At 37.0% G+C, this 12,982-nt stretch overlaps 1 protein-coding gene across 3 annotated transcripts in view; it reads right to left on the reverse strand.

Moving 5' to 3' along the window:
* The window catches only part of ROR2 (receptor tyrosine kinase like orphan receptor 2), a 148,265-nt gene that overhangs the window by 61,141 nt on the left and 74,142 nt on the right, over nucleotides 1-12,982 (reverse strand). Inside the window, exon 1 of one of the 3 annotated variants that reach the window (XM_069879946.1) lies at nucleotides 9,712-9,762. The exons of 1 other annotated variant lie outside the window; for it this stretch is intronic. The gene's annotated coding sequence lies outside the window, so the exon portion shown is untranslated. Of the gene's footprint in view, nucleotides 1-9,597; nucleotides 9,618-9,711; nucleotides 9,763-12,982 lie in introns of those variants that run through there. One more of the 3 variants, XM_069879947.1, reaches the window with a different exon arrangement.

Below are 12,982 nucleotides of genomic sequence, written 5' to 3' on the forward strand. Positions count from 1 at the left end.
CAGATCCCTTACCTTTGGGATTGAAAAAGGTTGTGTTTTAAGGAAGAGGGTGAGAATAGTGAGAATTAAACTTGGATATACTTGTACTCTGTTTTCATGCATTTTATTATGTTTCAACATCTGAAAATATACATCGCAGGTATTCTGCTCAGACCCATATGTTACTTTTGATATATTCCCTTGCAACCATTGCTTACTTAATTAAAGTGGACAACTGTGGTTTTCATTATCCTTAGGCAAATATTTGCACAACTATTACTTACTTGTATTACACATTACCATAAAGTTTTGCAAGCAAACATCAATCCTGCCAATCTAAATGTCCTCACATATGAACCTTTTGTAACAAGTGTGAGCAATTGCCAAATAAATTGTTTCAAGTGTATAAGCAGCTGCCTTCCCTCATGTTAGCAATGGACAGCTGTAAAACTGCAGTAGCTGCAAATTACAGGAGACTGCTAACTCTTATAAGTGGAAAAGGATGCTAGAACAGAATACATCTATATACACAGCAATCAAAGCAGCCATTATAGAAGAGAATAACATAAGAAATTACATGATTTTAAGATTTTAAGTACTTGTAGGAATCCAACACCTCTGTTGATTATGAAGCTTCAGTGGAAGTGTCCCATGTTGTGTGCTCTATGTGGAAGCAATGTATGCACACAGTTGGCACTTGCTGTCAATAGAGACATAGAAAACTGCTGAGCTTAATGGGGAACTTCGTAACTGCAAATGCTCTTGTTTATTCTCAATACAGGGTATATTCTACAATACTAACTTGGTTTCCTCTGGTACTACAACAGAAGTAGAAACAAATCTTTCCATTCCTGCTTGCACGTGTAGTCAAACCACTTTCCGTGCGCTATGTGAATTTCCTGGGTCTGGCTGGTACAGATCCCGCCAGATAATTACCAGCATGTTCTGTGCTACTGCACAGGCTGTGATCTGTGGTGTTTGGCATAACAGCTGACTCAGAAAGGGAACTGTCAGAAATGGAGAAGACAGCAGTTTAAGCTCAGCACACACAGATCAGGAGCTCACTCAACACTGAAAGAACCCAAACCGTAGGAATGACAGCAGCATGGCCAGTGAAGCAGAATGGAAGAGAGAAACTCACAATAGTACAAGCCAACTAGCCAGCATGATGACTTCAAAGCCAGGTGCATTTCTTGTCACACACTAGTCAGTATCAGTAAGAGGCCAACAGTTTGATTCCCATAAAAAACATAGACAACTTGTTATGAAATAAACCCAGGTGCTCCAGTTTAACCTGACAAGGCTTCACAGCAATATAAACTAGTTATCTGATGGCTGTCTAGGGGAGTCAGCCTAATTGATAGTAAATACCATTTACAGGACAAAAGACTACCATAAAAATTAGCAGCCCAAAGATATCTTTGCTAGCAGCCACAGAGATGCCATCATTAAAATGGTCAGAAGCAATCTATCATGGTACTGTAGACCGGGAAAGTTTATTATATCTGCCAACAGTTTGAAAACAGAGCTATATACTACTCCCAGGCATTAATTTCTCAAAACTTACTTTTATAAAATGTTTGTTATTTACAACTTTTTTTGTAGGAGCATCTAGCTGTCTCTTCCTCATATTTTTCAGGGCATGAGAGAATCAATTTTTTCCTGTAACAAAATTCAACTACAGTCAAATTTTTATATCTTGGCAGAGTACTTACATCAATAACAGTTACTGTGCTACTAAAGGTATGGGATATAATTTTTCCTGGTATTTATGCATGTTCCCATGCGTAAAATCCTTAGGGAATTCTGTTCAAAGCACAAAGTTAGACAGTAACCAAGCCTAACCATTAGCTGTTTGCTGTGGCATTTAAGACATGCATTTTTGAAATGACAGGAGTGGTTATTTGCACACACTGCATTTTCTACCACTGGACATGAAATTAAGGTTACAATGGGAGAAAGCATCTTTGGATTTTCCACTATGTCTGCTGCTTACTGCCTCTTAAGATTCTCTACAAAGCAACCAACACGAAAGAGACTTTGTAATTTACAGTCCAGCTCTACGAATGCAGATAAGATCTGGTCAAAGATCTAAAACAAAATGAAAAACTCCTGGAATGGCTTCTCAAATATTTAAAACTACTATGACCCAGAAAGCCAGTCAATTGATATATTGCCCTCGACCTTGTCATTCTCACCTAGTTTGTTTTTCTCTGCTCTGCCTATATATTCTGTCTTGTATATATTAATCTGAAATAACTAACCTCTCTCATTTGATAAAGTAAGCACTGATAATAGGTTCTGCTCATCTGCTTGGATGTCTGTGAGCATCTCCTGACCACGCACTACACTAGTTTCACTAGTGTGACTTTTCAGAAGAAAAATATAATTATAAAAACCTACTAAGACACCTTCTATGATAACAGAAATCACATTGGAAACATACTCTAGGAATATGTATTTTCATTGTTTTTTTTATAAAATGAAATTATATATTATATGCATTTTCCCCTACTCATAAAAAAAACAAAAATAAATTCTTTATTCCTCAAAAAAGGAAATTCTCTGTACATTTATAAAAACACCTATCTCCAATAAAACCAAAATTCAGTTAAACTGCTAATACAGTAAACACAAGGTAAATGAACTCCATTTTCTCCTTGTATATGCCACACTAACACCAACATATACCAGTATTTGTAACAGAGAAAAGCACTAGCAACTTGAACACACAAACATGTCATCAATCTAAATGCAACAGAAAAAAATTTATTGTGCATATAGAGCAAACAAAACAGGCTGCACTACATATACAGATTTTTCTCTCCCATTTTTCTCCTTTTCTGCACATAAATATGTATACAAAAAAATCCAAGCCCTCCCCCTAAATCCTGCAAAAGAATGTGAATCCTACCACTCATGCAGAAATTGGATGGTAAATCATAACTGACTACCTAGCACTGCAGTTCTTACATGCTTACAACTGCTAACACAAATTTGAGACAAGAACAGTAACAGATGAAGTCCTTAATAAGCATGGACATCTTTCCAGGAAAATGCACACCTTTCCACAAAACGGAAAAAATAAAGTTAAATTATAATGACAAAGAAAGAGATTCATAGACTGCAAAAGTCAGCACTGAGGACCACATACCCCTGCTACCGCACAGCAACTCAACTTTTAGTAGTCATAGAAGGACTGAATTCTTTACCATAACCCACACTTCTACCTATCACTTTCCATGAAATAAAGGCTACTGCAAACTTTGAGTTGCTTGGTTTGGCAGGGCTTTGTGAAACTACTTTATAAACAAAGAGGGAACATATATACTGTATTATGTTACTGTAACAAGGTTTTTAAGCAGATCTGAAGTGACCTTATGTTCCTGAGTCATAAAACGGTAATTCTTAGCGGACTTGAAATTTATGGTAGAATTTGACTTGAGCAACAGCCCCTTGATGCTTTAGTTAATATAAAGGGCTATATCACATCCTGATTTATTGCATTCTGATTGCTATACTTTTTAAAGAGATTTATAACAATGCTATTACCAGAGCCCCAGTACAGTGACAACAAGCAAGCCAATAACCGGGCTCTTGCATATGCATTTTTGTTTTTCAAATAAAGAATCTAACATTCCACACCAATCTCAAAGTGCTAGCATATCAACCGCAATTCTTTTATCAGCTATGTTAGTATAAGATACAATTATGTCAGTTCACTTCAAAATTATGCCTAATGAGATATGTTAGGCAAAATCACTTATTACATGATACAAGTGTGGCGGAATTTCTTTAGTTTTCGCACAATCCTAAGCATTCAAAAGAAGCTGCATAGGTGCAGTAATGCTTAACATGGAATAATAAAGTAAGGTGAAGCCTTTATGGTAAGTTGACACCTTCCTCCACAGACTTTCTAGCTAAAGTTTATGAGAGAAAGAGCTCAGTGAAACTGAGCGCACGTTGACAGAAAGCAGTGAGAGCAAAGGCTGTAATTACTGCCCGTTCCACTTCAGTCAACTAGAATATAAAAAAGGCTGATCAAAATTTAGTCTTGCTTGGAGGATGTCTGAAGACTAAATTGTCATTCAGTATCAGTAGGACTGAAACTATTCAATTGAGCACCACCTCAGCCTCTTCCATAGTATCAAACACTGCAATTTTCTCAGTTTCTGATATTTTAGTTGTGGAAAACATTTTTAAGGGTAAAAGTTATGCATAACTGTTTTGAAGATGATTCCAGGACTCAATGTTAGAAACAAATAGGCTTGTGCCAAAAAAATCATGTGTTAATTCTTTGCTATGCCCTGTGTAATGGGCCTACAGGAGCACGTCTTTACAATGAGAGAACACCATGTTGCTGTCAGCTGTGAAAGTGAGAAGCCCTTTGAAATTCAAAGTAGTTTGAAAAGTTCACATCTACCTAGAAAAAGATGTATTAGGAAAAGAAAAAAAAAAAGAACAGTTTCTTTCTTCTTTCAACGTTTTCAAAAATAAGACAATTTAAGAAAAGCATTTGTATTTACAGTCTCTCAAATACTGTAGGCCAGAAGTGATTAAGATATAAATGTGTACATATCTCAAGCAGTTGAAAATGTGTTTTGTATTAGATTAACTGAAAGCAGATACTAAACCTAACAGAGCGTTCAGGTTTTTGTTAGTAAATGCCTTTCTTTTCCTTTTTCCAATTCTTCAGGGGAGACTAGGAGCACAAATTAGAGTCCATACATTCACCTCAAGCTGCAGCCTGTCAGAAAATCTCATGTAGTAATCTTTGCCTCTGCCATTCTTTCACACCTTTAAGTCTTGGTTTCAATCCAGATAAACAGAGACAAAAATGCATTACCTCGTCTTTGTATCTTTAGTCCCCTAGCTATTGTTGAGGTCACAAGACATTTTTTTTTTAATGCACAGAAATAATTAAGAAATTCTGATAATAAAAGGATTTCCCTAGATCAGATCCTTAGACAGTGCCATGCAAACACACATTGGGTAACATTTTTGAGTAAGCCTGGGGAGTGTATAAGCCATGATATATGATGAAAGAAAATCCACAATCTTTCCAATTTGAGTTTTAAGCATGGCCCGAAGCCCAAGGACAGTGGAGAAGAAAGCCTGAAGCGACAGAGCTGCCACCCTTTCCTGCATGAACTGCAGCCAGGTAGCAACACTGCGGATGTACCTTTTTGGCACCTCTACACATGCTGCCTGGAGCTGTAATTCCCCCAGGCAGCCTGTGGAAAGCTTTCCAAAGGCAGATGTAAGGGAGACAAATTGTTATTAGCGAGCTTTGTGTCTTTTGTGTGTAGCTTAAGCCTTGCTGCTGTTGGAAATGAAGAATCACCACTACATTCAGCAGCAACTGTGAAGTTGCTACTTACCATTCAGAAGTGATTCCTGATACCACTAGAATTAATAAAGCCACAAAAAAACCTACTGTCTCCTTCCCACTTGCATTTTTCCACTTAGCTCTTCTCTTTCTAGAAGAGTTAATGTTTAGGTGGCAATCTTTACCCCAACAAACATGGGTGGACAGTCTATTCAGAAACAGCACAGATGTTTGCTGTGAGATATGTCACTGCTTTTTTCTGCCAGATATTGCCCTATTCAAAGTTTGTACAGCAAAAGAAACATAACAGAGAAGTCCTGCCTTTTGGCAAAATGACAAAACAGACATACATTAAATGTCGGCTTTCCAGAGTTTACATCACTCACACCCCTCAGTCTACAAGGACCTACAAATTACAGCTGTCGAAATTTTTGCATAACCTAAACTTTCAGCTCTAGAGAACCCTTACTTGTCTACATTTATTTATATTCTTGGTAATGGAGTGGTTCATTATTTATACTAGCCGTTTAAACAGTAACTGGATTGTTTTAGGAATTGTGCATTTGTGCAGAGATGGGCCGTGCAGTTTATGTATCTTAAGAAAATCAAGACTCATCAACCAAAGAAAGTTGACTTACATTTGTACAATCATAAGAGTAAAATATTTTTCCCTAACATCTTTTGAAATATTTTTTGCAAGTAAACAATGTAGATTAAGTTACTTCCCACATTTACTACTCACACTGATTGACCGTTAGGATTTAATACTGTTAAATCCATAAACAGACATTGCTGCATTTTCAAGTCTCCTTTCAGTTTTAAAAATGTATAAATTTGCGCATTTGTAAACAGCAGCTCTGGAGAGATGTGTTATGGAAGAGTTATTACCTACATACTAAACAACTTCCTAATGGAATGTAAAACCCATATTAGTGCTCTGCAGACCTTCAAAAATCTAAATGGGTCAATCTTTTCAAACAGGGAACTTTCTGATTTTGCAGATTCACGGTGTCCACGCAAACAGCAGTAACTCTTGCATCTCATATCTCCAGCATTTTGAATGTACGTTTCCCTTCAAAGTTGACTGCATCAACAGAATTGATCATTATTTGCAGGCAATTGGAAACCTGGACTGTGCATGCATGTCAGGTAGCCTGTATTATACTGAAAAGAGAGCGTTAACATAGTTAGGAGTATGCATACAGTAAATATTAATTTTGATTTTTTTTCTCTCTCCACTCCCATTCCTCTAGCATCTTCTAAGTATGCACCTTTTTAAGAACTATTCAATGGTGTAGAAATTCAAGTAATTTTCTGAAAACTAGTTAAGTAACTTAAAGAGCATTCTGGATGCCACATTTCAGACTTAAAAGGCGTTTAAGAAAGAAATTAAGGACTTTGTGCTAAAACAGAGGTAGTGACCATGTACCCAGTACAAAGGTGAGTGTTTATGACCTCAGTGAGATGGGATTTCCATTTCTTTTAATGAGCCAAGACATCAAACCCACGCTGTTTACTAATGCTTACACAGAACCAGCCCCTGGGACAATACGCCTGTTTCTGCAGAAGGCAAGTAGGTGTGGAGAAGGGCAGGGGGATGGCAGGTGGAAGACTAGGGTGGGGTGGTGTAAATGGGGGTGGGGACTTGGCAAAAGACCTGCATGACTACATCAAGAAAACGGTGGTAACTGTGCTCTGGGTGCTATTTGAGCCAGAAAGGAAGAGAAGAAAGCACAGCTGTGAAATTTTGCATTGGAAGTCACTGGTGACTCTGGGTGGCATCTCTGGGTAGCACTGTGTGCATTTTTCTTCCAAAGACTGAGTCCGTCAACAGCCCTAGTCACCATAAAATACTGATTTCCTGTTTGCAGTCTCCAGAACAATGGCTTTTGTTCACAGAGCACAGTGGTTTTTGCAGAGCCACTTGGATTTTTACTTTGATGGGATGGCAGAAGCATGTGTTACTCCAGCATCCATGTCATAATGTTTAATACTGGCAAAGGCAGTAAAAACAATGTGCCAAACTATACCAGAAATGATACACCGTATTTAAAGGCATCTTGTTTACTTCTGTTATTCACTGTTTTGTACTTAGGGAAATAGATGCATCTCAGACCTACAAGACATCTGGGCCACAAAGTCATAACTCTGCTTTATCACAACTGAGAAGGGAGCCTGTGAAGTTTAGCCCAAGGTTCTCAAAGCATACAAGTCTACTGATGGAGAGCAGAGATTGGATGGTGAGTGAGGAAGGAAACATTTGCCAGCTGTAAAGTCCACATCTGGCTGGTCAGCCGCATCCCTTGGCAAGCAGCATGTGCTGCAAGTTCACTCTGAACAAAGAAGACAAGAACTTCCATATAGAGATAAATAAGAATAAAGGCAGGAAGGCAAAGGGGAGGCAGGGGAACTAAGAAAATCTGGATAAGTCTTTGGAAGGGGATGGTGAGGTTGTACCTGTAGGCACCACAGAACTCTAGGAAAAAAAGCTTAGGTTTACTGGTGTATGTGTAAAGTGAAAAGAGGTCTCACTGGGGAAAAACAGGAAGCCAGATAGTAAATGAAGTTCTCAGCAGAACACCTCCCCACTTGCCTAGTATAACCATAACCTTCTCTAACCATACCACCTAAGCATACAGTTTTGGCTTGCTTAGCCTCAACTACTCTAGCCCCATTCTCACAGATCAGAGAAGTGAAGGTTAAAAGTAAGCTAAGTCTTGGAAATGTCTTTAGTGGTCTGTGAAAAAAAGACTGGAAGAGGAAAATAATCCATGACATTTGAAATATAATTTGGTGGTTCAAATTAGAAGGCCCTCGATGGATAAGATATACATTGTCAAGTGTGCACTACTTTACTCAAGGATATCCATAACCTGAAGTAGTACATTGTTTTATTTTTAATCTCACACTGAAGATTTAATCTACATGAGCACTATCTAGCATTGAGGCTATTTTTATAATACACTAAGAGCTTAATCTATGGGCAAGAATGAGAGATGATTGGGTAAAACACCTTTAAACTACAAAAATAATTAAATGTTGGATGGCTAATACTCTTCCTGGAGCTTTTCAATTTCTTAATTAATTTCTGGGAAAAGCTATTAGCTACAGCTCATTTGTTGCAGCTGTAAAATGCTGTAAAGTGCCAGACTAAGACACTTCATTAACTACTGTTTCTGAAATAACAGCTTGCTATCTAATAAAAGTATGCACTTTTATTTATTTATTTATCTAAAGTAACTCAGTCTCCTGGTAGCACATACGAAGAAACATAAGCCAACACAAAGCTTCCCCAGTCACTGATTCTGACAGGAGACTGACAGCAGCAGAACCAAAAACAGGAAAGGGAAAAGTGCATAACGTTTATATCTGACCTCTTAGCCTTTGTCATAGGGAAATGTAATCTGCACATATAACAAATTATGTTCCATTCAAAGAGTTTATGTAGGTTTCTGCCTCAGCTTCAAGCAGGGTTTTAGCTGTAATCTACAACTTCATAAGACCTACGCAACCCAGTTGTTCCACAAACACAGTAATAGAGCTTCTGTTACAGAAAATTGAAATATAACTTTGAATAAAACAGCCATACAGGTAGTTGTGACTGTTTTATTGTCTTGCTGATACCACATGACCGAAGTGCTAGCAAAAAGCAAGGAGAGCCAAAAGGATATTAAGGAAGCAGAAGTGTTAAACGTCTTCAATTCTTAGTAGCCTACACTTACACTTAACATGGTGAGATATCAAGTACATGCAAGAGTTGTGACTGATGTAAGAAACAGGATATTAAGTACAGACATTTATTCTTCTTAAACCGACTTGTCCAGTTCTCTAATGCTACACATGCTAGTTTATGTGTGAAAAAGTACTATAGACCCTCATCATTTGTTATAATAATGATACAGCCTGAACAGTTATTTCCTTATGAAAACCAGCTTTATAATAATTGAGCAGTATATTCTTATCTCATAGCAACATGACTCAAAGCATCTTCTTCCGTTAATATGGTTTGTCATTTTACCAAAATATATACTAAGGCTATTTGTATTCTACACAAAGCCAGAATGTAGGACCTGAAACAGAACACTCAACATTTAAGGTAAAATATGTATGTTTCAGTTCTGAATGAGGCACTAAATCAACCAAAACTTGCTTCTGACAGACTAGCGATTAATGATAGGATTTTCAGTAATCCTCCAGTAACAAAGTGAACACTGTTCTTCACACAGAAACCACTGGTTAAATCACACATGACACAGATCTGGTATTCTTGCTGGAAAATATGACATTACCTTGATTGTCAGGCAGCCTTCTAGAAACACTCAGTTTTCCAGTTTGCCTCTATATTAGCACACAGTTTGAAGAAAAATTATGTGACAGAAGTCATAAACATACAAAAATCCTACCTAGCAATGCAGATCTTGAAAGAGTTTTCTATGCTCTGGATGAAAGGCAAAAAATACTTTCAAAAATATACTGTGAAAGAAGGAAGAAGGATTACATGAGCTTGAATTATTTTGCAAAAAAAATGAAGCATGTCATCCCTCTCTAAAAGACTGTAAAGATGCCTAACTAATTAAAGTTGGTTTGTCACCTGTAAGAGGTTGGATTCTATGTGGTATTTGGAACAAGCCTTGCCTTGCAATGGTAAGCTCCCTATCTGATTGCACTATGTGGCAAAACGTTATTTGTGAAAAAGGGAGAGATCTCATGCTTCCTGATGAACATGTCAGTAACAAACAATCTAATGGGGCAAAAATGAGGTGCATGTACCACTCTGTGCTTTAAAGTATAAGTTTGCCACGGCAGAATTAATTCACAGAATAATTTCTACTAAAATCCCTATTCTAACTCTTGGACAAAACAATTAACCTGTATAAATAGCAGAGTAACAGAATGAAATTACATGACCCCCATCTGTCTGCTTTTAAGGTGATGAGCCAAGCTATGCTTATTGAAGTGGGAAAATGTATCAACCCTTTCTATCAAATACAATTTCTTCAGAGAGCCATCTTCTCAGATCTCCACAGGGATGTAGGCAGGGTGGATAAAAGTGACAGACTTTCTTAAAATAGCAGGCTTTTGGATTTTTTTTATTTAGAGACATCTTTGTATTCAAATTCCCCATTTATATTTAAATATTAAATTATTATATCCTGAGCAAAGTAGTAATCTAGTAAACACAACTAATTTAAGCTACAAAAATGTTCAGTAATATTTAAAGTGTTTAAGAAAAATCAGACCTCTGAAGAAGCAGAAGCCAAAACCAAAGCAACCGAAGCTAGAATAATCTGAAATGTTAAACTATCTTTTGAGAGAAAAAGTCTATTCCACAGGTGCACAGTGAATATTTGTTTCATTCCAAATTTCAACTACTTCATTCAAAGCTGAAAAATCAACTGGGATTTTAAAAGCCAGTAAACCTTATTTTCCTCTTACAATCCTTGAATAAAAATGAGGTGAGAAGTTGAGATCCAGTTTTAAAATCTCGAAGCCCATGGTAACGAGAAACAATCTATTCAATTCACTACTACGGATAAAATTGTATTTGCTATGTCAATATGTTTCAAATTAAAATGATCTCCTTGGAATGCTATTTTCTCTTCCCTACACACTAAAGAGATTTAATTTTATTGGTTTTTTCCAAGATTTGTTTCATGCATAAACAAACAGCACATCCATAGGTAATAAACATTTGCACTCATGTTGCTAATTTTGTGAAAATGAGAGAAGATAATATATGTATATGAATCTACAGTACTGCTAAAGTGCATCACTCTTTAGCGAAAAGGAATGGGTACATAAATCACATACTTATGTACCTCTAAGATGTTTTAACTATCAAAGATAATCAACCATTCCCTAACCAAACCAAACCAAACCAAACCAAAACATTGAAAGCAATAAGTTTTCCTATTTTTCAATTAGAAAGTATAGTAGGAAGCACATAAGTGACTTTAAATTTTCCTACCCTGCTCTTTTTGCCCAGAACATGGAGGGAAAGAGACATCAGTTACAGTCCTTGGAAATAACTTAACCCCTCTGCTAAATGTATTTCAGGTTTCTTTCATTGTAGCAAGGAAGAGTCCTGATACAGAGCTGAGATTATTTCTGTTGATAAGGAGTATAAAATTTCATTTTCTTCTTTTGATAAAATCACAGTGCTGAAAATACAAGCTCTAAAATTATGGGGGTATGGAGCCGACAGCGGGATTTGCTGGCTAGCACTACCTCTTCCCATTACCTGAACTGCAAAAAGGGATTTAAAAGAGCTCATTTCTGTTTCAAGACAAATTTCCTCACTTTCTCATGGCATAGGGGTAGTATTTTCTCTCTGCCTTTAAACAGCAAGGTGTGGTCTCTGTGATGAGGATAGAAGGAACTCCTCCAAAATTAAAATACACCAGTAAAAAGGGCAAAAGTGTCACTACCCTACCTCATCGGAGGCCACAGAATGCCATTGCTGTGAAGTCTCAGGGTGGGAGTATAATACCCATGTTGATACCACACCACCATAATTATCGAGACTGTACAGTCAATAGATTTCATCAAGTTGCTTTCAATTAAGTCACCTGATGTTATGAATTTATTTCCAGTTTCCGGTCAGACAGAAATGAGCAAGGAGTTGAAAGGGCCCGTTTAGGCTACAAGGGCTAAAGACAAGGAGAAGAACTACAAGACTACTGCTGTCTGCAGTAGTCAAGTTGCACAGATTAAGTCAGACCACTTGAAGTCCCCAGTGTGGACTAGGTGCATAGTACAGCTGGCACTCAGATTCACAGTTCAATATTAAACAGTTTTGATAAGCACAATTTCATGCCAAATAAAGCCATAAACTAATGAATTTTTTTTTTAAATTTGGCCATTTGAACACCTAGCAAACTGTTACAGTTGTGTTTTCCAGCACATGCAGGACAAGCTTAGCCAGCTTTCTAACTACCTAAAAACTTGTACCACTGGCTCCGTCAATTCAATGCACCCCTAATCCTACTCTGAAGGTCTGTATTTCAACCAGGGAGTTTCATCACTTAAGCAAAATATGAATTGTTTAAGAATAGCAATAGCAGGTCATGATACAACTCAGGTGTTCTGCAGCAAAACCACAGTACTATGGCACTATGTTTCCCGCCCCCCCCCAAAACGTTGCCAGTTTAATCAAGTTTTCCTTCCCCAAGACTGACTTCCTTGCTAATATTGCTTGGCATTAAATTAAAATGTATTTTTCTGTGGTAGCTTATTGGCATTTATTTAATGAGGTTTTTTTCTCACACTTTTGACCTTGGCACTGCAAACAGCATGTGATATTATATAGTTTATTTATGTCTCACTAGTTCCAATTAACATCTTCACTATCTTTTTAAGGTAAAGTTATTGCTATTTAAATGAAGAGAATATATTCAGACAGCTACCTGGTAATGCAGAAAAATAAATACTAAGATTTTTATTGCAGATGCACCGTTTATTTATGTTAGTGAGCCACACATATAGATATATATAATTTATAATTGCTTATGACAATGAAATATGTGTAAGTTTTAAGAACTCTTCTATTTACCAGAGAAAAGCAAGTATCTTATAAAACCAGAATGAATTCACTGAAAGGTATGAAGTTGATGCAGTTCAGCTATGCTGATGTAACTCTTAAGTTACCCAAGCTTTGATTCCAGTTTAGGCAGT

Source organism: Phaenicophaeus curvirostris, chromosome Z (genome assembly GCF_032191515.1).
Source record: "Phaenicophaeus curvirostris isolate KB17595 chromosome Z, BPBGC_Pcur_1.0, whole genome shotgun sequence".
NCBI lineage: Eukaryota > Metazoa > Chordata > Aves > Cuculiformes > Cuculidae > Phaenicophaeus > Phaenicophaeus curvirostris.